This window comes from Fistularia commersonii, chromosome 6, assembly GCF_037954325.1.
Source record: "Fistularia commersonii isolate RoL2024-O1a breed Wild chromosome 6, RoL_Fcom_v1.0, whole genome shotgun sequence".
NCBI lineage: Eukaryota > Metazoa > Chordata > Actinopteri > Syngnathiformes > Fistulariidae > Fistularia > Fistularia commersonii.
In genome coordinates, this window is record NC_141289.1 from 10,293,074 (window position 1) to 10,317,400 (window position 24,327).

A 24,327-nucleotide genomic window follows, 5' to 3' on the forward strand; every position below is an offset into this window, starting at 1 on the left:
TGGATCTAATAGTGTGATGGGTAAATGAGGCTTGTAATGATGGCTTGACTTTTAATTCCATACAGCAAATGCAACAACTATCTGGTTATTTAGCAGAACTGAGCAATATAGCTGCTATTAAGGGAGGAAATTGCGGCGGTAACTTTATTTCAATTACACGTGGTGATTTAACACTGAAGCATAATTATAACAATTCTAAACTTCACCTCTGATCTTTGTTACTATCCTATTGTGCCACTTATAATGGGCCTCGCTCAACCTCACTGGATATGGCCGTGGTGAGGAATTCACACAGCTGGCACATTGGCGTGTTTCCAGAACACGTAGAAGACCTTTTTGTCTGTACAAAGAAATAGGTACGTCCTCAACTGAAATTGTTACATGGTATAACAAGAAAAGATTGGACTAAGCTTATGACAACATACTTAAATACTGGCAGATGTTATATGTATGCCCATGCATGTAGACAGACACAGACACAGACACTATTTACATAGCATGTCAAGACTGTGCTCCCCACCTCGTGTGAGATGGACACTTGTACCAAAATTGAGGCATGTACCGAAATTGTCTGTTTAAAAATATGCAATTTTGTATTTATGTTTCACCCACATCAGTCAAGCATTTACAATTAGTGTCTGTATATATGCCAATACATTTATATCAAAGTGTAACAGTTATAATAATTGACAAATTCCGGACAATTTGTCATGTATTTTTAATTAATTAATTTATTTTTCAAAATTGCATGTGCTTATTTAATCCTTTGTTTTCTTTTTCAAGGAATTTATTTTGCTGATACTAAATCTTTGTCTGATTTAATATTTTTTTTAATACTTATTTAACTGGGTCTTGGATTTATTTATTTATATATTTTTATGTTTTTTTTTTGCTTTTGTTTTTTTTTTTAATCTTATTAGATTACATTTTATTTATTTTTATTTAATAAAAAAAAAAAAACAATTGATATCAGTTGGCTGGTACGTTTAGATTGCTGTTTAAAATTCAACACAAAACAAGAGAGCTGTCATGATAAACATTAAGTTCAGCATAATACCAATCACAGATTATGCTTAAGCCATCTACAATACTATTTATGTTTGACAAAGTAGTTGATTAGACATTAGGTTTTGCCCATTCGGGTTTTTCATGTGTCACAGCTCTACTAATTTAAGTCTCATCCAACAATATGATTGAACAACACTTCCTCCTCTTCTTCTTCTTCTCTGTGTAAAAATCCAATATGCCTTTCCACTTCATATTTGAATTTGATCAAATTATAAAAGGTAAGCAATCCAATGTAGACATTATTTTACAGCCACTGGATTGGGACAAATAGACAGGCTGAACTAACAACTCCAACGGTGCATGAAAAGTCACATTGAACACGGTAACTCATTTTATTGGAAGTGCAACCATCTGTGGAATGGCTTTGACCCAGGAGGAAGCTATGACAGAATTCACAGCTTACCATCTGTATTTGTAAAAAGCCCAATCTTCTCCACAGTCTCAGAAATCCAAAGACAGAAAAGGTTTAACCAGTGTGTGTGTGCGTTACATTTCAGCGGCTCCAAAATGTTGCATCCATCAGGCAAATAGTTATACTTGTACACCACAAAGCTGTTATGGTGCCTAATGTGTCTCTTATTTTACTCATATCCCTTATGTTCTAGATTCTGGCATTTCTTTTGCTCAAATGTTGATGTAACACTGCAACCTCCTCCACTAGCTGAGAGGTATGCCAATATGTTCCCCTATTTTGTGCACTCTCAAGCAGGCAGCAAGTCATAAAAAGCAGCTGGGATTACTTTAACAATTGTCTTTTTCTGACACTCCCCTATGCCTCTCTCTTTCCTCTGTTTTTTATGGGCTATTTTTGAGAAGGTAGGTTTTTTTCTGATTGTTATGAATGTCACCAATGTACCAATCTCATGTCAATGCTTGGAGCAGCACATACTGGATGTATTTAAAAAGAAAAAAAGAAAAAAAACTAAAAGACAGAGGTTATAAAGCATGAGGTTTTGGTTGTTTGAAGCTACCATTGAGGAAATTAAAATTATTCAGCTGATGAAATCATAGGCTGTGTTTTGAGGGGAAAGCAGCAGGTTCACAGGGCATGCACGTAAGAGCATAGATGACAAAACTAATCAAAGCATAAAATACAGCCAAAAAGAGAAAATACAGTCCGAAACTGAACACCTCAGTTTTGTTATAGGTGAAACCCTCAGGTCTACTCCCTTAGATGTTTGACCAGTTGAATGACACCAATAACTCCAAATATGTCAGCCGAGCTGAATAGGTAAATAGTTGCATAAATAGTTATATTTTTTACGCATACAATGTTGTGTATAACAAGTCTGACATGGGAAAGGTGAGGTAAATTCAGGCAAACATTCACTGGATTCTGAAAAGAGGAGCAGTACTTTGCTTAAGATGTTAAAGCGCAGGATACAAGACATGTTGACCTTCATTGAAAGACATTGCTTAGAATTTGAGGGAACTCCCACATCTGAATGACAAACCTTCTGCGGAGGAGGAAGAATTGAGAGTTTAGTACGTGTCCCTGGTGAAGCTCAGTCACAAAGTCAGAAGGAAAGTGCAACTATTTGTCAACAAATCTCCTCAAGGTCTTCAAGGACATGATCTACGTGTGCAGGCGATGATAAAAAGGACCTCTGAATAACCTCTTTGGTTTCTGCAAATCCTGTTCAACCATTGGCCTCATTCTACCATGACTTATAGCAGGAACCCATTTAGAGTAGAATGTAATGTGCTCAGAACAAGTCAAGACCTCAACCTTGAAGGGCTTGGTTTCTGCCAAAGTTGGCCAAACATTCCCACAGTGCTGTAAAATATTGCTATTTCAATTGAAAGCAAGTGCTGGCTGAAAAACTTAAACTACAAACAATTGACAAGTGTATAGATAAATTGGGGCTTTCTAAGTCTTTATCTGAAAGAGGGAGAAATGCCCTCCTCGTATTAGACCAACGGGTTATCAAAAAATTATGATGATGATAGTAATCATAATAATAATACATGTTTTAGATTAATGTATTAAAACCAAAATACATGAATAAATAATAAAATAAATGCATAATCTGCCTTTGCATTTAGTGCAAACTAACAATCAGCTGAATGAGATAGTGTTGCAGATTGGAAAGAAACTGTTTTAATGCTTTGTAAAGCAAAAGAAGCTTTGCCACTTAATTGTAACTGTTTGAAAGACTGATACATCCAAAGAAACTTTGCCCATGTCATTAAGTAGAATTGCTGACAAAAAGAGACTGAATGACGGATCCTGTACTTAAGGAGACACCAATTAATCCTGCTTCCTGATACATCGTGATAAATGCTCCAGCTATTAAATAACAACGGCAGTGGCGTGTGAGGAGAGCAGAAGATACATGTCTGTATATTAATAGCATTCTAAGTGAATTTAGAAAGGAGATAATTAAAAGCATTATAACTTCTCTAAAATACATATCAGCATTGCTCACACACCTAAATAAACCACCAATATGTAGCTATGATAAATGTAAAAGGATAATTAAATTGCATAATTACTGATTTAATTATTATGGAAATTTAATGAAAAAGATAAATGATGGTAACCATCACATGATTACTTTTCACTCCCTGTCATTTCATAAGCAGACCACAACACAACCTCATATCACTAATTGACAAATGACAGTGGATAAACACAATGACCAAACAGGTAAAGGTCACCTGTTTAACTCTTTGTTGCCAGGTAAACAATTAGAAGTCACAATTGATTGTGAGGTACAGCAGCTTCAGCATCACATCTTTTTCTGTCATAAAATGATTCAGGGGTCCGAATTCATGCATTTGTCACATTGCAGTTGGGTGTATAATATCTTTTTATATGGTTTACCAATGAAAAAGAGTCAAAGGCCTTAACACTGTTCAAGATGCTGTTGGCCATCAATTTTGACTATAATTCAGGATGTGGCGGAATTTGTCCAGACTGGAGCAAACACAATCCTTGGGCAGGAGCAGGGTTCAAGGTGTTGCTGCTCACATATAGAAAAAGTGAATGGCATTGCATCATCTCATCCATCTGACTTCATAAATTCACATGCACTTCGATGTACAGTATATTGAGCTCCCAGGCTCGTCAACACCATGCAGGAATAGTCACCTGGCATGGTAGCACGGTTGTTAGCGCTTCACCCTCATGGCAAGATGGCTCAGAGAATTGTACCAGAGTCTCCCCGAGTCAGAGTTTCCTCCCATTGTCAGAAACATCCATCCATCAATCCATCTTCCCCGGCTTATCAGGAGTCGGGTCGTCGGGGCAGCAGCCAGAGCAGTGAGGTCTGCTCTCTCCCCCGGCACATGGTCCAGCTTGTCTGGGGGGACATGAGCATTGAAGTCTCCCAGTAGAACAAGGGAGTCCCTGGTTAAAGTGCTCTTTATCAGCCCCTCTGGGGACCCAAGAAGGGTGGGTAAACTTTACTGCTGTTGAGTGCATAGCCACAAACCACAGTCAGAACAGACCCGTGGAAAGCTACCCTCTAGTTCACCTTGGCAGGCGCCAAGGCGAGAGGCAATCAAGGGGCCCTGGGTGCCTTCATCTGGGCAAGGGAAAACTGGATCCAGAGATTGTATTCTTCATGGGTGGTCTTCTGAGCTGCGCTTTTCCTGGTCCTGCACCTGGGACCTCTTTGCCTTGGGTGACACTTCCAGGGGCATAAAGCCACCAACAACATAGCTCCCAGAATTACTGTGACGCGCACACCCCCCACCATGGTAAGGTGGCACCTCCAGGAGGGGTCCAAGAACAAAGATGCAGATGGATAATTGGAGGCCCTCACTACAGGATAGGTGGAATACATGAATTAAGGGTTGACATTTATTTCATCTCTGTTCTATTCTTATCCCTTCTCATTTGTACAGCACTTTGATGTAAAATGCACCAGATCTGTAGTTGATCTCTGTTCCTGGGGTGTTTTTTGTTGAGCATTTGTTATTAAACATCATAAGATCTTATTAATAATTATAAATAAAGAAATAGCTCAGTAACTATTACAAAAAAAAATATATAATAAAGAAATACAGAAATAATTAGAGTAATCTTTGGGCCAGCAGGCCATAAGTGTTCAGAGGGAAGAGAATAGGCTGGTGCGCAGCACGCCATCCATTTAGTGCTCCCTGCACTATTGAGTCTGGATCAATACAAGGGAGTGCTGCATCAGGGAAAATTAATTTCGTAGGTGGAGGTCAAGTATTTCTCCTTCTCTTTAAAGTACTTTTAAAAAAAGGATTGGTCTGTGTAAATTAATTATTACATTTAGTTAAAATAGATAAAATACAAAAACAAAATCTATCAAATTCTCATGAATGACAGGCAGATGTAATCAGATTGAGAAAATAAATGTGATTTTCTTTTTTGATTCTTTTATTCTAGACCCAGATTTATTGGAAGCTCCTCGGACTAACATGAGCACCTTGGGGGACTTATTTAATTTTATTTATTTTTCTTATCATGTATGCTGGAGCAGACTCAAGCCCTTGATTCAGCAATAATTTATACAGCATGAGTGTCATGAAGCAAGACAGTGAATCTCAGGATGAGCATACTTTTCAATAACACATTAAATACTGTGTTCACACAGAGATGGTTGACAGGATAAAATGTTGCAGAAAGTATTTGGCCTCCTCAAGCCATCAGCAGAGTCTTATCTATTTTAATAATCCCTGAGACTTTATAGCCACCGGGTCTCACAATATCTGCACATTTGGGAGAGACATGTTAAATGGAATTATAATTGTTGAACCAGTAAAGTCACAGAACATAATTCACAATTTATTCAGTTAGTCCACCCCGCTTCAAAATAATAATGTGAAGAACATATTTATGTCACTCAAAATATCTTGAGAGACAATGTGATTATTTAAATGCTACATTGGATTGGGATTCCAGTTGATTGGATGTATCATGTCACACATTACATGTGGAAAAGGCCATTTGTTATGGTTTTTGAAAATATTATTACTATAACTTCATTATTATCATTATCATTGTTATTATTGTATTATATTACTAGTAGCAGTAGTTTGTTTTTTTTTCCTTCATGCATCCTGTTAAGGGACTGCTATCCCGAGCAAAAAAGAATGTTGTAAACTTTTAATTTCAATCAAGTGAATTTTGCCTTTATGGAAAGTTATTTAGAATGCTGAAAGATTTTATCTGCCTCGGCTGGTGGCAGAGACAAGACGGCTCATGAAACATAAGTATGAGAGAAGGCAAATTGACTTCATCTATCATTAGTAAAAGAGTGCCTTATATACAGTATATCAGGAAATGGAGGAAATTATCAATTGTGTTATTAATTACATAATATCAACCCATCGATCGGGTGATGTGATCTAGGTTTCATTCCGACTGGGTGGAGTTTGCATGTCCCCTGGACAATGGTTTAATTCAGTGAAATTGCCAATGAGAGGGTGAACGGCTGGCCACAGGCAATTGATTCACAAAGAAGGTTAGAAATAGTTTTCTGACTTCAATGCTAACCAAAAGAACCTAGAGTTTGGATTTACTTGTTCAAACATCAACAAACCTCTGCCTCATCCATCTGATTTGCATTGATTTGTCTTGCTTTGTTAACAACATTAGTGAAAAGATATGTTCTGAATTTGTCTAGTGTGAAACTTAAGCTGTTGTTGGCAGATTACAATAGACAGATGTGCTGAGGATTCAGCATTGCAAAGCAAAGCTTTGGTCACAACTTATTTCATTTTATTAAAAAAAAAAACAACTATTGAATACTAAATCACCGGTGAATCATTTGCAAAAAAATAACGCCACAGTGAACAAATATTGATGGCAAAAACATCTGCTGGCACAACAAAATACCACAGAAGAGGAATCAACATTTTGGCCCATTCGCGTGTCTGCTTGGAACAAAACAGTGTTCTTTTACCAAGAATCAAATGCTGAGACTCTTTTTATTGTTTTATATGATCATGCCTTCATGAAGTAAACAGAGTTATCTACAGAAGTCTATTACAATACTAAAGCTGACAGAGACATCTAATCGACTGTCTAATGATGGCATATCAGCCTTGAACTAAATTACTACATAATAGAAAACAATCTTAGTTTTTGAAGTTTGATCGTTTTTTCTCATTTCGTTAAGTGTAGAACGAAACTGTCGGAAAGTCCTCAGCTTACAATAGACGGCACACAACTCTGACCGCCTGAGATGCGTCTGCTGCTACTTCAACCTCACTACCCCATCCAATTCACTTCCTCACCCATTTACATATCATGCCCTGACTCTGCTGTCTTTTTTTTATTCTTGTTGATCCCAGCGCACACAAATCCTGCCTATTTTTGTTCATTTATTTTATTCTTGTTATTGCTATTGTCAAAACAATTTATATTGCTGTTTATTTTTGGTTGTCTATTTTTCACCCTTCCTGTTCCATTCTGTTGTCCATTCTTATCCCTAATGTTGTTGCTGTTGTTGTTCTCCCTGCTGTCTATTTATTTTGGATGTCTTTGCTATCTTCTGTCTTCTAACTGTCTCTATTTATATTTATATTCATATTTATTGTATTTATTTTTGACATTATAAATGTTACACTTCTGTGATAAAGGAATCTCCCCTATGGGGATCAACAAAGTTTATCTTATTTTTACCTCAGTCTGTTGGACCCAATAAAGGTAGATATGGCATATTAATCAACCTTGTACCTGTACTCTTATGAATAAAACAAGCCCCAATAAGAAAAACAAAATTATGCCTGAAGGCCAGCGGCTGTTTTCACATATATACGGTGCATTTGTCCTTGAGAGGTCAGTAATCTGGACTGGATCGGAGCATCTCCAAAGTCAGAATTCCTGTTCTGTTTCTTAGTAGTCGTTACATCCAAGAATTTTTATAAAAACAGACGATGAATGGTTTGAGGACCATGAGTACAAGTTTAAATTGTTGGCTGTTAAACTCCCTAGACCTCAGTCTTCTTCAACTCTGAAGAATATGCCGGACAAAAAAAATCTGATCCAGTGAACCTCCACCTCGCTACTTCCAGGACTTGAGGGATCAGCTGCTTAGTGTTTCATAGACAGAAGTTAGATATACAGGAGTTAAACAGCCTGTGGTTGAAAAACATAAACCATGTTAATACTACTACTACTACTAATAATAATAAATTAAAAACAAAAGAACAAGGAGAATGCTTAACTTTCTTAGACAGAATTCTGCTTATTATATCCACATTTTCATTGGTTCATTGCATCTCAGAAGTTCACAAATACAAATATACATTTCTTGCTATGAAAGTAGATGTCCTGTGCAATACAAGAGCATTTATCCTGCAAGATGCACAGTTACACCCCAGGGGGTAATCAACTAATCTGTTTTTCTGAAATGGGAAGGAGTAGCAGTAAGAACATTCAGGGCAGGTCTTTCGACACAGAGAACTACTGCTGGGCTGTGAATCTCTTTTTTTTTTTATTTTTTTTTCTGTTCCTCTTCTCTTGTTCATTTCTTTCCAGCCTTTGTTTGTGCTGTTTTTCAACACCTTGAAGGGGGTTTGAAAGTATGGATTTAAACCTTCCAGTTAGACGGCCTCTATGTCCTTTTTTGTTTCCTTCTTTTCAAAATCTAATCTGAAAAGTGTGTTTAGCTTCTGATATGCTTACCTGACGTCTGTTGTCAACAGCAGATATAATAGAAAATTAAAACCATTCATACTATTGATTATTTTGAGCCCTACCTTTTAGAATATCCCTTTCTATGCACCGAGGTAGCATTCTTGTTGACAATTGCAGGGGGGTAAATAAAACAAGTTTCAACATGGAAGTCAGATCATGTCAGTTGATCACTTTAAACTGTGTTTAGAGTCAGATACAGAGATAATGAATGGGATATAGGAGAGTATATAGGAGAGCATGTTTGTGTGTGTGTCTGTGTGTATGTCTGTGTGTGTGTTTGTGTGCATGCGTGGGTAGGCGTTTTTGTGTGTTTGTGTGTGTGGTAATGGTGGCATATGTGCAGGTGTGCTGAAGGATTGTGAACAACACAGAAATCACAAAAAGATAGGTATATGACCACAGTATGTCTGTTGTTTCTCCTTGCATTGAAAATATATTAGGCTTCTAATTATATGGCTTTAGACTAATGTAACCAAATAAACATGCAGTTTCCCACAGATGGTGTTAAAATGGGGATTACCTTTAACAGATGGTGTGGTTACGCCAATAGTTTAGTTATTCAGAATTAGTCCCTTTACCTGAGTGTCTTGTTCACGATTGTGACATGATGAGTAATTATTTTCTCAACAAAATGATCCATTTTGGTGTTTTCCATACATGGTTATATTAGGGGAAAAATTGACACAGAACAGATATATATTCCTATACAAATTACAGATCTAATAGACACATTTAATACAAAACAATAAAAGTGGCAAAGTTATTTAAAAAAAACATGACTATACATACACATACACATGCATGTAAGTACACACAAGTATTCATATATAAAAAAAATAAAAATATAAATGTTTTATTATAATTAGTGAACAATTATTTTTTTTTTCTTAAATGATAATCCCCTGGCAATTGCTCAAATCATCTCCCCATTCAATCAGCTCCCTACAGAGACTTTAGCTATGGATCAACTGTTGCACCAGATGTTTGCTCACACTCAGGTGCTTCAGCCTCTGACATAATGAAAAATTGGACCCCTTTTAATTTTTAAAGCTGGGGTAAATTATAGCATTTCTGTCATGAAAAGACATAAATCACTGAGTCTGGACAGATAATCCCTTGCATTGATAATAGTTGTCTGGGACTATTTTCATCATTAACACTGCTCGCTAATTTTTGCTTACGTGTTGATTTTTTTTATTTATTTATTTTTTAGTAAGATTAACAGATCACATCAATTAGATTGATTTAAAAGAAACAATTTGCCAAACTGCAGGAGATGCAAGGCATTATTGCTATAGTTTTTATCTTATTTTATTTTAATCAAAAATATGAAATAGGTGTCTTTTCATAATATTTATTTGTGTCTTTCCTCTGACAACATCAAATAAGTAAAATATAAATAAACAAATAAAGTCTCTCCCTCAATCCTCAGATCTGTTTTTTTAAGATTCGGGTCGTTTTCAGGGTAGTGAATGAATTGGGCATCTTTAACCTCCAGACGTGGTCCATCACAAAATGCAACCTCCGGGTGGCACGGGCTGGTGTCTCCCTGAGCCGGTCCCAAGCCCGGATAAATGCAGAGGGTTGCGTCAGCAAGGGCATCCGGTGTAAACTTTTGTCAAAACCAAACATGCAAATCAAACTTAATAATCTGATCAACCGTATTGGACGAGGCCCGGGTTAACAACAACCGCCATTGGTACTGATGACCTACATGGTACCAAAGGAAACTGAGCTACTCTAGGTCAGTAGGTCAGACCTACTACACAGGTCGACTATATCTTGTATAGACGAGGTAACCTCTGATCAGTAACTGCAAAGTAGTTGTAGGTGAGAGCATTGGATGTTGGTTTGTAGGATGACTTTGGTGACAGGGAAGATCAAGAGGTCAAAGGAAGAGCAGATGACAAAGTGGTGGAGCTGAAAAGGGAGGAATGTTGTATGGTTTACAGGGAGGAGTTGAGAAAGGCTCTGGGTAGTCAGGGAGAGCTTCCAGACAATTGGACAACTACAGCTGATGTTATCAGGGAGACAGGTAGGCGAGTACTTGGTATATCATTTGGAAGGAAAGTAGATAAGGAGACTTGCTGGTGGAATGAAGAAGTGCAGGAGTATATGCAGAGAAAGCGGTTAGCAAAGAAGAAGTGGGACATTGAGAGGACTGAAGAGAAAAGATAGGAGTACCGGAAGATACAGCGTAAGGTAAAGATAGCGGTAGCAAAGGCAAAATGAAGGGCGTAGGATGACTTGTATGCTCGGCTGGATTGTAAGACGGAGAAAATGATCTATACATGTTGGCGAAACAGAGAGATAAAGATGGAAAGGATATACAACAGGTCCGCTGATTAAGGATAGAGAGGGATATGTATTGATAGAGGCTAGAAGAGTGATAGGGAGATGGAATGAATAATTTGAAGAGCTGATGAATGGGGACAAGGAAAGAGAGGCAAAGGTAGAAGAGATGGCTTTTGTTGAGCACAAAGTAGCAGAGATTAGTAGAAGTGAAGTGGGGAAGGCACTGAACTGGATGAAGAATGGAAAGGCAGTTGGTCCTGATGATATACCTGTGGAGGTGTGGAAGTGTTTGGGAGAGGCAGCCATAGAATTTCTGACTAGATTATTCAACAGGATCTTAGAGAGTAAGAAAATGATGAAAGATGAGGTTAGACAGGAATCTCCATGGACCATGTTTGCAGATGACATTGTGATATGCAGTGAGTGCAGAGAACAGGTTGAAGAAAATCTAGAGGCGGAGGTATGCGGAGGAAAGGAGATGAACGAAGGTTAGTTGCAGCAAGACTGAGTATATATGTGTGAATAAGAGGAACCTGGGTGGAACGGTGAGGCAACAGGGGTGGAGATCAAGAAGTTGGAGGATTTCTGGTACTTGGGGTCAACAGTACAGAGCAGTGGAGAGTGTGGAAAAGAGGTGAAGGGGCTAGTTCAAGCAGGTTGGAATGGGTGTAGAAAAGTGTCAGGGGTACTATGTGATAGAAGACTATGAGCCAGAATGAAAGGAAAGGTGTACAAGACAGTGGCGAAAACAACGATGCTGCATGGCCTAGAAACAGTTACAATGAAGAAAAGACAGGAGACAGAGCTCGAGGTCGTAGAGATGAAGATGCTAAGGTTTTCTTTGGGATTGACCAGGATGGATCGGATAAGGATTCAGTCAATCAGCGGAAAAGCACATATTAGACGTTTTGGAAAGAAGGTCAAAGAAGCCAGAGAGAGATGGTGCGGTCATGTCAGAGAGGAGGGTTAGTGAATATATTGGTAGACGGCTGCTGGGATTGCAGCCACCAGGCAGGAGGTTTCGAGGAGGTCCAATGAGAAGATTTATGGACGTATTGAGAGAGGATATGAAGGTAGTTGGTGTGAGAGAGAATACAGAGAATAGGGTTAGATGGAGAAGGCTGTGTTGACCCCTAAAGGGAAAAGCCAAAAGGAAAAGAAAAAGAAGATGACTTGATCCATCACGAAGAAAGGCTCCCTGGCTCTGAACCAAAGCTGTGTGTCATACACACTGTATCGCTAAGAGATATAATTTCAGGAGAATACAACAAATATTTAAGAGTAACAGCTGAAATCCTTTTTTTTCCCCACAAATACTCATTAATTTTTTATCCAAACAAAAAGTGAAACATATTTCTATGAGATAAAAGCATGTTGGAAGATAATGCAACATGCTTTGTCATAAACAATCCATATCTTTCTCAGCTAAATTGAGGAGAAACCGCTTCAATCTCTACTCTGCTTTAGTTGAATTTTCATGGTCCACATCCTCTTCTATTTTGCGCAGCATTTACCTCCTAACTTGCCTGTTATTTTTTTTATTCATTTATCATTGGAAAAAAAAAAAAAAAAAAAAAAAAACATTTGAAAAAGAAATGACTTACTTAACTCAAGGTTTCCTAGATCTTTTTAAATCCCTTTAACACCTTTAGTACACATTAATTATATTCACAGAATACACTGGTACTGACATATTCTTTATATCCTGTTAGTGGTCTCAACTTATGGAGCAATTTCACCCCTTACACTTTCGAAGTGTAAAACTAGAAAGCATTCACCCATTCACACATACTCACACACTGATGGCTACAGAGCAGCCGTGCAAGGTGTTAATCAGACCACTGGGGGTGAAATGGTTAGTTAATTATCATGGACAAATAATTCATCATGATTCTGAGGACATTTATCCAGTGCTAAGCTTAATCGCAACCTTGTCATTTGACAACTCACATACAAGACTACAGGTGCAATGCTTAAAAAACAGTTACATTCCTTCTTAAAACTAAAATTGTTTCATCACGGAGAGAAGAAAACACTTTTCTGGGTGGCTGGGCACAGTTGATGTTTTTCATGTCTGATAAATAGTGGTGAATATTGCACTCTTCTCACACACCCCCATGGGGGTCATAATGTTATTCCTGACCTGCAGTGACACGTTGAAAGGCTCAGTCCAAGCAGAAGTCACGGCCTTCTTGTCACAGCTGTCTGTCTGAGGTCAGGTCTTGACTCCCAATACATCATAAATAAAAACCAATGACCTTGCACTGATACCAACACAAAAAGCAAGGAGGTTAAGATGTCATTGAATCATTGACATTTGGCTTCAACTGCAATATAACTATTTTCTAAACAGAGTTTTCAGCTCACAATAACTACCTTGATTTGTATGTTTTTTTTTTCTAATAAGCAGTCCCACACCAACAGTTTAGTTCTAGTTCTAGTTCTAATTAGGAAAATAAACCAATCAGAAGTGTTATCACAGTATGCTCCATGATCTTAATCAGCATGACATCATCAGTACTTTGAGAACAATTAGGAATATATAAGTTCCACTATCATGAAGCCATGATGGTATTTGAAGGGGTAAAGAAGTTGGACCTGTCCATAAGCAGGAAAATGGGAAACTGCACTGGTAAACATTGTACATCTTCTAATGAAAGAAGATCAAAAAGCCTCAGCCAAAGATGAGGGGAGCCGCCACATATCAGCCATAAATAAAACATAAGATATTACAGGCTTCTTCTCAGAGAGCAGATTTAATGAGCGCAAAAAAAATAACAAACACATATGGTGGAACATAACGCTGCACAGTAAGTAAAACTAATATGAAGAAAACCCCAAAAATGATTTAAATAAATACAATTTGAATGTATTAGATTCAGATATAAGAGTGACTTGTTAAGTTTAGAGCAGGAAATGGTAAATTAGCTTGTTTTCCAAGACCAGAAGTTTTTTCATTTTGCAAATCAAAACCGTTGCTTGTGTTTGATATTTAATATCAAGGTGAGATCGACAAGTTGCACAAATCAAATGGAGAATAAAGAGAATATCTTCAAAGAGTTATTGTTATTTGCTGTGGTCTGGTTTCAGTTTGGGGAATCCTTGTTTTTCTTTTCCAGTTTGATGAGGATTTGGTGAAAATGCACATCTCAGACTCTGTTTACATCCTATTGGTAATTAGTTTCTACTCTATTGAGTGATTACCTTTGAAGAATGCCGTCACAGCTTATCAATAATAACACTATATCATATATTATATGATATTATCTTGAAAAAAAATCAAGCACTGTCCTCCTTCCTTCCTGTAATAAATGGGTCAAAAAACAAAGTTTAAAGTCACATATGCATTTGTCAACATGAGATCATGGCAGGGTAGTGGGTGTGTTGATTAGGTTTTCTGAAGGTTTTGGATCAGGCAAACCCTCCCAAATCATGACTATTTTCAAGATTTGAAATGTGAAATTAAGCCGCCACAAGATCCAATTTGTGCATGCTGACCGGAACTGAAAGGTGTAGATTGCTGCATGAATAAAATACACAAAAACATTATGTACCCCAGGTGAAGATAGCCATAAGTAAACAAATACTTGAATAAATAAGAATACATATTGAGTAGAATTTCATCATAAAAAAAAAAAAAAAATAGTTATATTAGTAGTTATATTAGTGATATAAAAATGTCTAATGAGAAAAATAGGATTTCAAAATATTCCATATTGTTGTCATTTACTGTAATTTAAAATTATTGTTGCTTTAGGACATGGTAGATCTATCAATCATAACGCGGATAGCGATTTCATTCCAGAAGTTACGAGAATGAAAAACAAACAATGAAAAAAGATGATATAGAAATGCAAGCTGTGGAGTTGATTGAGTGAGTGAACAAATATATTATATATTAGAGATATTGCACTTCTGATGTTTATCTTATCTCTCAAAGTGTTTTATTAAACGTGCTGTTTATGCTGATAGACTGTGGTTACTTTGAGCATTTTCCTGGTAAGTTAAGGACTGAATTGCTGGAGAAACGGTGGACTGTGGAGTCCCTTGCGTCCCTTGCATGGAAATGAATGCTTGATGCCGAGCCCCCCCACAACAAGCCTCGACTCAACCGTGTGTGACATGGGTAGGAGAACCTTCCAACTATTCTGTTCTCCTTGCTTTTTGGGAATGTGGATGTTGAACTGCAATTCTGACTGAGTATATTTTTTTCCAACTGTCTATCAAGAGTGGATCTCAATACTGTCGTAAGACGAAATAGCTTTACATTTGCATTCACGTGTTAACTCGCATTTACTTGCTAAAGGACTGATTGAGTAGCGAGATTTTGATAACTATAGAACTGTATATTTACTTTATTTTTCATTTTATGTGGCCTACCTTGAATATGTTGACCTGAGAATCTGAGTGTTATTGCAGTTGAAGGTGTGCATTTCGTATTAGGTTAATTGAGATGCTTAATGTAATTCAATGGTTATTATAGTTGAAATAACCTGCTATTAGAAACGTAATACCAATACTGGATTTCTTTAGACTGAAACAGGCCTGTTTCAATTTAGAAGAAAGATGACTTGTTAAAACAAAATAACTTACTGCTTAAACATTTAAAAGTAGGAGCTGAATAAGAAATGATGATAGACAACAGAACAACTGACAACTGAAACACAATTTAAATAGAGCTAAAAATTAGATATTGAAACGAAATAAGTTTAAATCAATGGAAGAATAAGAAATTATTTTTTTTTCTTTACTCTAAGGGAAACAAAGGTTGAAACTGAAACTCATACTTGTATGTCTACGCAAATGATTTTGTGTACTTAGTGTTGTGTCTGTGTAAATGTCTATATGATTCCGATATTCTAACTACTTGAATTCTCTTGATAAAAAAGCCGGCATTGAAACAAATTATTGTTCTGTGGTGTCTCTTTATTTTTTAACTTTTTTTAACCGCTCTTCCTCTTAACCTAGTTCTGGTCCAAACCCTATAATATTTGTTATTAAAAACATGTATTGTAATCTGACAATGAAGCAGAGTGAGACCCGAAGAGACTGCCGGGTCAATCTATGGAAAGGACAGAGTTTATCTGAATGATTATAACAGTGAATGTACCTGATATGTTGACCTCTATGTCAGCAAACTGAAAAATGCACTAAATACAAAAAGCCCACTTGATTTTCTTTGTTTTTAACTGATGAAAAAATGAATATGTTAGAAGTACTGTGGTCAGATTATCAAAGAAAAACAACAAAACACACGTACAAGATAGATAAATACATTAATTGCTAACTGCTCCCCTGGCGCTGTTGGACCGCAGCTTAGTGCTCATGGTTCATCCATGATGGTAAATTGCAGAGAACGAGTTTCCCCACAAGAGATTAATAAAGGAATTATTATTGTTATTATTTTACTTATTATTTTACTATTTTTTTACTGATCAACAGATGAGCGTATTTGTGTGTGTGTCACTCTCCACCATTTTCTTTTGCTTTTCAGGTGGCACTGGTAGTGGGGGCCTTTACCATGTCTCAAATAAAAAAAAAATGAAAATAAAAAGGTAGAAGACCACTTTCATTTTGTTTATATTGCAATGTTCTGCACATGTTTTTCCAGATTGTAAAATACCATTTAAAAATGTATAAATTGAAGAAATGCATGGTTTGATTTATTTAGCTTGATGCTATTTGAAAGGCAAAGAGTAAAGCAACAATTGAAATGTAATCTATACACAATCTCTTTTTATTTCACCTCAGCCAAGGGTTAAGCTTGAGTTTAATGTATCATGGTGCAGCTTTTATAGAATCAGCCTGATCTCACATTTTAATACAGTTTTGTGTATTGGACCAAGCCAAAGCCACGTGTGCTTGCTGCTGGCTATGAGCTGAGCCCACGTAATGACAAGCCAGATCTCAGGCATTAGGATTGAGTGGCAAGGATTTGCAACAGCATTAACCATTCAGTTGCGCCGATCAAAGTTTGATCTGTATACATGTATACACATGCACAAAACTTGCACTTGCATCTAAAATTGCCATCCTCAACCAAGATTAGACACTGAGCTAAGAGAATTCCTGTCAAAATAGTTTTCTCCTTGCAACTGGACATGATTTTTTTCCATAGTATGAAGATTTTGACAAGAATTAACCATGACCTGGATGACTGAGAACCTCAGCAGACATTGAGTCAAATAGTTTCCATTATTTTTGTCTTCTTCGTAATTACACTGCCAAACATGTCTGGAAAATTTCCATTACCCGCCCTCCACAAAATCATAAGAACATACTGAAAAGAATAATAGACAGAAATGCAGGAATCCACTGATAAACACCAACTTTCAAATTCAGGAGCGAAATACTTCATTATAGGTACATGGATGGAGGTGTGATAAGGTTAATTGAAGCCATTTCAACTTTTAACAGAATACATAAGCTAGCCTAACTGGATGGAAACAAAAATAATTATGTTGGCCTTTGAACAGGGGCAGTGTCCTAATTATCGTAAGAGTTCCATATGAAATTCTAATTATATGTGTTTGTTGTACATAATAAGCCCCTATTTTTAATTGGTTGTCATATAGGTAAGAGGTAACCTGTCTAATAATGTTTTCTCTTCCAGGAAGAGAAATGGATGCCAATTACTGCTAAAAATCCTACGATGTTTAGTTTGAAGAGATGGTGTAAGAAATTGGTGCTGTCATTCAAATGTACAAACGGGAGATCAATTAGTAGTCAGTAAACACCCTGTGATATTCATTAACCAGTAAGTCTCCTCCTGGGGTTCAGTAATTACACTTCCTTGACAAGTATAACTACACTTCATAAAAATGAGAGGAGCAAGTACATATGTTGAAGTACTTTATGGTAAAACAGATATTTGAACAATTCTGCCAATAGCTGTCAATGCAGCCTTTTTTTTTTTTTTTTTTTTTTTTTTTGAGTATTCTAGATGGGACATAATGGACTCACAAATTGATTTCAAGATCTGCAGCTAAATTTTAACAATGCCATTGTTAGAACTTGAAAACATTGAACAATGTAGGCCAAGATAAGGAGAGTAAACATGCACATAGACAAAGGAACCCATTTAGAGAACTGTCATGATTATAAATAATTCATATTTTGGGAGACATTTAAAGAAGATACATTAATTGTATTGAAACTATGTAAGTCAGATCACTCACAGTGAATAACTGCTTCTATTGTTCTGTACTTTCAGATCTGAGTAGTTATAGTCGCTTTTTGTAAAATCCTGAGAACATTCCAGAGGGAATTAAACAGTTAGCAGATTATGCTATAAAAACACTGATGAATTTATTGTATATGGCCATATACAGTCTCTTAAAGAAGAAGTTACAGGTTTGTGAGAGCCAGCAACCAAAAACTTATTTTACCGAGGAATTTATCAAACGATTTATTAAAAATCCTACAATGTGATTTCCTGAATTCTTTCGTAGTTGAAGTGTACCTATGATGAAAATCACAGGCCTCTCTCATCTTTTTAAGTCGGAGAACTTGCACAAGTGGTGGCTGGCTAAATACTTTTTAGCCCGTCTGTCTTGTGTCATTTTTCCCAGTTTTTAAAAAAAGAACCGTAGACATCACTTGCATGTCTCAGAACTTCTGTTCTCCAGAGCACTGCTAAAGCCTTCAATTTATGGAATGTTTTTCTGTGCCTGGGCTGTCAGACACCCCAAATCAGGGAAAAAATCTTTAAAAATGCAATTCGGATATTATTTCCTCTACCTGGCATAAAATAAAAGGCATTCAGTTTCCAATTCACAGTTTTTCATTATAAATTCTCATAGACAATGATGCCATGCTGGTTTGTTTGATAGTTGTGGGACATAACGTGGGTAGCTATATCCGGGTTTTCTCAGCTTATACAATGCACATTCATAGGTATCTGCTAAAACGTGTCATAACTATGGCTGGAAACTAGAGTTATATGACAACACATCATAATGAAAAGTATATTAATGTATACTTTAATTTTCCAGTTTCCCAAGAAAGGCTACACATTAGCACAATAACTACATATAAAGTAATGCATTGTTATTTTTATGAGATTCAGCAAATGAAGGTGCATAAAAATTAAATCATATTAAATGAAATAAATAAGTAAATACATTTTATTAAGGGAAGGAAAGAGACTTTCAGTCTCAAGACAGAAAACCTTTTTTTCATCTGATAAATATACATGGGAGATGCCTTCTGGAAGAATGTTCCTATGTGCTGAGTGAAATGAATAATGCAGATGATTTTTTTTTTTTTTTTTTGTATTTGAATAACCTTCAATATTTGGAATTGGTATTAGATTAATTGCAGCCCAAGTACTCCTATATATCATTCATCAGCAATCATCTAAGCGTCATGATAGAATAAAGGAAAGAAGCCAGCAGTCCAGAGACTGAGCATGAAAAGCCGCATAGACTACAACGTACAGGAATGCAATGGTACATCAATTATATTGAAATAAAAGAAACAAATACACATAAACATATACATGAATGAAAAAATAAATAAATGAATAAATAAATAAATAAAACTTTTTTTAAGCTGAAAATTTCAATTTTTATCCCCCCTCTGATGTTTTTCCACTTGGAAGGATCATCCCTTTGCACATACTGCAGAGCAAATGCACTTAAAAAAGGGACTATTGAACTATAGCTCAGACAGCTAAACCCAACTGGGTACAGCTGTCTCTTCTTCTCCTTCCATATGTTAAGCTCTTCTCTTTAATAGAATCTCTTTAATCCGGAGGCATGTTGTGCAAAGCGGTATGAAAAATCATGTTTAGGAGATTAGCAGTGGAATCCTCGTTCTTCTCACTAAAGCTTATCACTTGAGGGTCGTTGTTCGTTTTTCTTTTTTTTTTTTTGTTTTGCTTTGGGGGAGTGCAATGCAATGGGGCAATGCTGACTCAAACATTTGTGCGCATTTGCACGTGACTAACTCTGCCGGGACCCATAAATGGCGCACCACTCAGCACTTTTGACTAAGCATCCCAGAGCAGCGCCTGTATACAGTTCAGAAAACTTCTGACATCCACGACATTCAGTGAGATGTCTCCTTCAAGTCCCCCCATCCCCCCACACTTTATTTGCCATCACAAACTCCCCTTCGTGAGGCAAATTTATGTAACTTAATAATAATTAGTCTGAAAGTGATCTATATTTTTTTCAAATAAAACATTGACAATTGTTCATGACTTCAATAGAATGGATGGGGGATAATTCAACAACTTAACTTATCTATTTAAGCTCTCCTAATAGGGAGGGAGATGGAGCCTACCGCAGCAGCGACCCAGGTCTCAACCTGCCTGGAAATAATTTATCCAGGCTTGGGCCCTGCTCAAGGAAGGCTTTTAGCCCACTCTGGGGGTATATCAATAAAGTATGCAGAAAATCATCCAAATAGATTAAGGAACTCATGTTTTGTCTATACCACTACAACTTATTCACCAATTGAGTGACTTGAGTTTTTAGACAAATCCGCCATTGCTTTCACTGAGGAAAACAGATGCCAGGGCTGTTTTAATAGTTGAGGTGGATCATTGCATGTTAAGTTTAACCATTTCATAGCCTTGTCAATGGCCTATGGGATAATTTAAAATGGCAATCTGTCAAAACGTGAAAGTGGGCTGCAGCTGCCCTGCATAGCCTGATTCTATAAAAAAGTTCAAATGGTAGCATGGCTGACTGCATCACATTAGAATATTGAAGACAGGTGAGGAAAGACTGGCAAGGGAGTGAACTCAGACGAATATTCAAATGAACAGATCACGTTTAATCACATGAATAGGGAGGACATTTTAAATAGAAGACAACTTTGGCCATAGTCATGACAGCAGGTAATTGGAGTGGATGATAGCAGACATAGCTATCCCAAATAATGAACAGGAACTGACACATCACTGACCCGGCAAGTTAAATTACTCTGGTGTAAGATTTTTTTTTTTTTAATTCTAAAGCCTGAAGGGACTGAAGTATCAGCAGAATTAATTTCAATATATAATTTAGTTCCTCATGGTCAACCTTCTCCAAAATGTCTTGGCTAAATTCAAGCCCGTAACAGCCCCAAAATGTCAGCCATCTGAGCTGTAGCATAGCAAGTAATGTAACCCCAAATTTTAGAGCTTGTAATCATTGTCTATCAGTAAGTGAAGCAAACCTGGGAAACAATTTGTAAAGCAGCAGTTAAATGCTTTAAACTGACCCTTAATCAAACAAAGTCAAAGTATCTTGGCTGTCACTGATAAACCTCTACATCCAGAACACACAAAGAAGAATGATTGTTTATATATTGCATGTATGCATATTACAAATAAAATAAAAATTAAATTGTGTTCCAATATCTTACAATGTATGATAATGATTATTCCTTTTCTAGTGAAAGCATTCACCTGCTGACACTTATGGCTGTTTGCAAACTAGCTGTTACTATATTAACACATACCCAAGCAATTTCCTAAAGGTGTCTGAGCTGCTGATGATTTGTATAAACTTAATTAGTCAAAGGTATAAATGATGAAATGGGGAAACTGCTTAAGTTCATGTTAAATAGCCTTCAGTTTTTACATGAATGAATACATATGTACACCCAAGTCAGCTAAACATTTCTATCCACCTTCTGCCTCTTATCCTACACTCAGGGTCGCGGGGGATCCTGGAGCCTATCCAAGCTGTCATTGGACAAGAGGCGGGGTACGCCCTGGGGGGGGGGGGGGGGGGGGGGGGGGGGGTTGCACAATCAGTTCTGCAAGCCCTTTATGCAAAAAATAACTGTTGATGACACTGTTGCTTCAACCAATCACATTTTGAGTTGGCGACATAAATGCCTTCTAGCTGGCGACAGCAACGTCAGCATATTCACACCTCCTGATTGCATTGTCAGAGAGTGGACAAGTGTATTAGCATGGAGAAGCGTACAAGACAGTTGCGAACAGAAAAATAGTTGTGCTTGTTTAATTATGCTTGAGGATCGGTCACCCTCTCTGCACACCCGCTGAGAAGCGTCCAGCGGATATATACCATAACCTCAATGGTTGGGTTTACTTCCTAATAAGGACTGGTTTTACACACTCTTGGAATTGTGGCACTCAGGGTGCCGGGCCATGCCCCAGACAACTTTGCGGGGTGCGTGATCGATTAGCATGGGGTGTCAGTGGAAGAGTACAGTGTTGGGCATCCCTTTGTCATCACATGACATTAACACTACACAGCTATCTATCTGCGATGCACCACTCTTTATACTGCATTTCTGCATGATAAGACATTTTTCTTATAGCCATAAACTAATTATTGGGGGGGTGGATTGATTCGGAGCACTACTGAAGGCCTAGGTGTAAAATGCACGGCCCACCACTGATCTACAAAGTAATGTTAGTGACTCCTCTACTGAGCTTGAATTAAAAACGTCAATCCTGCAATGTCACTCATACCCGTTCAACATGACCAGTTTATCTTATTTATTGAATTACATATCTAGCTGCAGGATGCTATGAAAATTGTGACGATGCAGTCAAAAAACCTAGACCTTTCATGGAATACTGCACGGTGCTTCAGGTATGCCTGATGAAAACAATGACCTATTTTCAGTAGAATGTCATATTTAAGGATGTTTTGTTTGACCCAAATGTAAGGACGCTTGGAAGGTAGGGGTCATTTGAGGAAGGTGAATAGATAGCTGTGCAGGGGCCAGATTTTTTCTTGAAGTGTGTCACATGAGTCTCAGGAACTAGCGAGGAGAGGCATCTGGGGTCACAGAAACCAGGAGCTGGTGAGGAGACATTGAATGCAGGGACTAAGAACAACAAACAATCTGGCACCAAAGGGATTGCGGCAGTCTCCCATTGACAAGGCCTGATCAGCTGCAGGCGTGCCGACACCCTCAGCTGGAATCAAACACCTGCTCAGTCAGGCTGACTGTTGGAGGGGGCTGCACCCAGAGCTCGAACCCCGGATCCCAACATAGAACACACATTGGTTGTATTGAAGGTCTGTGAATGATTTCTCAAAATTCAAAGAAACTATCTAAGGTTTATTTTTTTAATGAAGTAACGCTGTTTTTATGTTTTGTTTTTTTTTTTTTTTTTTTTATTTAGCAGCAACAAGGAAGGTTGATGAACAAATGAGTAATAGATACACTTAGCTCCAGTTTTTTTTTTTTTTTTTTTGTTTTTTCTATTGCTGTTTTTCTCTATTAATGGCCATTTCATAATAAAACATTGAGAACACAAAGCACTGTTCAGATGCCAGACTGGTCAATAATTTGAACGCCTTTTGGTAAATAAACCTTACTGGTTGTTGTTTAGATAATTTTCTGTAACTATTCTATATTCAGTGATTTCCCAGTACTTTTCCACTTCTCTCTAGTGAGACACACTCCAATTGACGCTCTCAAGGTCCTAGTTATTGTTTCACATTCCATTTTTTTCTGTTTCACCACCTGTTGTCTGTGCAACATTGTATGTCTCAATGCTTTTATTCTCGTGTACTCTTTTTGTATAAAAGAGACCCAATATAACAAATAAATTGAAGTCCTGTTGGAAGACCGGCAGACACAGACTCTGTCTATGTTTCTCTCCGCTTCTCCCGTGTACGACTGAACCTCCAGTACAATAGGGCAAATATAAGCCATGAGATCCAGACCATAACCATGGACTGAGAGGACCAGGAGGGTCCTCTGCTTTGGTAAGTGGGGGGGTCACCATCACTATCTCACCTCAAGCACATCCTCAACAGTTGTGATTTGGGCTCGCATTTCAAACATCAATACGCTCAAACTCAATTGGAAATCAAAGTAATGCTGAATTTTTTTTTGTATAATATTATGTCCTGTTTAATATTCGTTAGTCGAGTGGCCCTAAAGGGGAGAAATCTTAAGCTGGAGTTAAAAGACTATTACGATATTACTATTAAGATATTACTAACAATTTTGGTGCCTCAAACTATTGCACCCAAGAAAGACTAAAAAAGGTACTTAGTTGTCTAACTTGTTCAATGTCTTGGCAACTGAAAGTCCATCCATGCATTTTTCAAAGGTTTAAAAAGCTGATTGTTATTGATTGATACAGTTACCGCTGATTTGCAGTAGTCCAGACCATTATCTCAGCTCTAACAAAAAAGCAAGAAATCAGTGCCACACTTCTGCTAACTAGGAATAGTTTCAGACGATGCAGATTAAATCTTGACTGGACTAAAGCACCGGTTTAGTTTAGCTTTCCAAGGTATAAAAAAAATGCAATCTCTTGTGAAAATGATGTGATGTCCTTGTAAAATGATGTCCTTGTAACAACTCCCAAGAAGTATCGCTTAACATTCGCAGACTATAAAAACACAAACACT